Here is a 2767-nt window from a genome sequence, read left to right on the forward strand (position 1 = left end):
ATGAAAGAAGGCAAAAGGGAGAGAAACAATATGAATGCAATCAATGTGCTAAAGCCTTTGCACAATATGGTAATCTTAAAAGGCATCAGAAAACACATACTGGAGAGAAACCCTATGAATGTAATCAGTGTGGTAAAGCCTTTGTACAGCATGGTCATCTTCAAAGGCACACAAGAACACATACTGGAGAGAAACCCTATGAATGTAATCAGTGTGGTAAAGCCTTTGTACAGCATGGTCATCTTCAAAGGCACACAAGAACACATACTGGAGAGAAACCCTATGAATGTAATCAGTGTGGTAAAGCTTTTGCTCAAAACAGTGTTCTTCAAATGCATAAAAGAACTCACACTGGAGAGAAACCCTATGAATGTAATCAGTGTGGTAAAGCCTTTGCTTGCCACAATGTTCTTCAATTGCATGAAAGAACACATACTGGAGAGAAACCATATGAATGTGATCAATGTACTAAAGCCTTTGGACATCATAGTAATCTTCAAAGGCATACAAGAACACATACTAGAGAGAAACCCTATGAATGTAATCAGTGTGGTAAAGCCTTTGTACTTCACAATAATCTTGAAATGCATAGAAAAACACATACTGGAGAGAAACCCTATGAATGTAATCAGTGTGGTAAAGCCTTTGTACATTACAGTCATCTTCAAAGGCACACAAGAACACATACTGGAGAGAAACCTTATGAATGTAATCAGTGTGGTAAAGACTTTGCTCAAAACAGTGTTCTTCAATTGCATAAAAGAACACATAGTGGAGAGAAATCATATGTATGTGATCAATGTACTAAAGCCTTTAGACATCATAGTAGTCTTCAAAGGCATAAAAGAACACATACTGGAGAGAAATCATATGAATGTGATCAATATACTTAAGTCTTTGGACATCATAGTAATCTTCAAAGGCATACAAGAACACATACTGGAGAGAAACCCTATGAATGTAATCAGTGTGGTAAAGCCTTTGTACTTCACAATAATCTTGAAATGCATAGAAAAACACATACTGGCTCTCTTTCTCTTGGGCCAGTGGTGCCGGAAAAATGGGCAAGTGTCAGGGTCTCCGTACTGCCAGGAAGCTCCGCAGCCACTGACGGGACCAGAAGTGGCACAATAAACAATACAAGAAAGCCCACTTGGGCACAGCCCTCAAGGCCAATCCGTTTGGAGGTGCCTCTCATGCCAAGGGAATTGTGCTGGAAAAAGTAGAGGTTGAAGGCAAACAGCCAAATTCTGCCATCAGTTAGTGTGTCAAGGTGCAGCTCATCCAAAACAGCAAGAAGATCACAGCTTTCATGCCCAACGATGGCTGCTTGAACTTCACTGAGGGAAACGATGAAGTTCTGGTTGCTGGATTTGGTCGAAAAGGTCATGCTGTAGGTGATATTCCTGGAGTCCGCTTAAAGGTTGTTAAAGTAGCCAATGTGTCCCATTTGGCCCTGTACAAAGGTGAGAAGGAAAGACCAAGATCCTAAATTTTGACAATGGAAATGCAATAATAATAAATTTTCATATTCTGAAAGAAGAAAAAAGAAAGAAGAAAAACACATACTGGAGAGAAACTCTATGAATGTAATCAGTGTGATAAAGCCTTTGTACATTACAGTCATCTTCAAAAGGCACACAAGAACACATACTGGAGAGAAACCCTATGAATGTAATCAGTGTGGTAAAGCCTTTGCTCAAAACAGTGTTCTTCAAATGCATAAAAGAACACATACTGGAGAGAAACCCTATGAATGTAATCAGTGTGGTAAAGCCTTTGCTCAAAACAGTGTTCTTCAAATGCATAAAAGAACACATACTGGAGAGAAACCCTATGAATGTAATCAGTTTGGTAAAGCCTTTGCTCGCCACAATGTTCTTCAATTGCATGAAAGAACACATAGTGGAGAGAAACCATATGAATGTGATCACTGTACTAAAGCCTTTAGACATCATAGTAATCTTCAAAGGCGTACAAGAACACATACTGGAGAGTAACTATATGAATGTGATCAAAGTACTAAAGCCTTTGGACATCATAGTAATCATCAAAGGCATACAAGAACACATACTGGAGAGAAACCCTATGAATGTAATCAGTGTGGTAAAGCCTTTGTACAACATGGTTAACTTAAAATGCATAGACAAACACATACTGGAGAGAAACCCTATGAATGTAATCAGTGTGGTAAAGCCTTTGTACAGCATGGTCATCTTCAAATGCATTGAAGAACAAATACTGGAGAGAAACCTTATGATTGTAATCAGTGTTGTAAAGCCTTTGCATAACACAACATTCTTCTATTGCATAGAAGAACACATACTGGAGAGAAACCCTAGAAAAGTATTACTATTAGTGTGTAATTGGTGTATAAAAGCCTGTGAATATAACTTTACATCTTTAGCATCTATAAAAAAAAAAACTCATACCAAAGAAATGTGACTATAAAGGATTTGATAAAGGATATAAGATATAAAAGATATAAAGGATTTGCTTTCAGTTAAATGAATCAATACATGATTGGGAGTAACTCTGTAAGCCTTCAGATGCCTCAATACCTTTATGACTAGAATTATAAGAGAAAAACATTCTTAAGTAAAAATTAGTTTGAAAAAATCTTTACCAAACACACTTATATTCAGTTACACATGATTATTATGGAGAGAAATATCTCACAGGTGTCAAAATTCTCTTCAAGAATTATGATATCCCTCTGTATTTGGTTTATACCTGCAAATTCACATTACCAAAATGACTATGGATT

At 37.0% G+C, this 2767-nt stretch overlaps 1 pseudogene; it reads left to right on the forward strand.

Annotated features, from left to right (window-relative positions):
• Positions 1 to 1060: 1060 nt before the first annotated feature.
• Positions 1061 to 1492, forward strand: LOC131901689 (small ribosomal subunit protein uS12-like; annotated as a pseudogene).
• The last annotated feature ends 1275 nt before the right edge of the window (positions 1493 to 2767 follow it).

The sequence above is a fragment of the Peromyscus eremicus genome, unplaced genomic scaffold, assembly GCF_949786415.1.
Source record: "Peromyscus eremicus unplaced genomic scaffold, PerEre_H2_v1 PerEre#2#unplaced_219, whole genome shotgun sequence".
Classification (NCBI taxonomy): Eukaryota; Metazoa; Chordata; class Mammalia; order Rodentia; family Cricetidae; genus Peromyscus; species Peromyscus eremicus.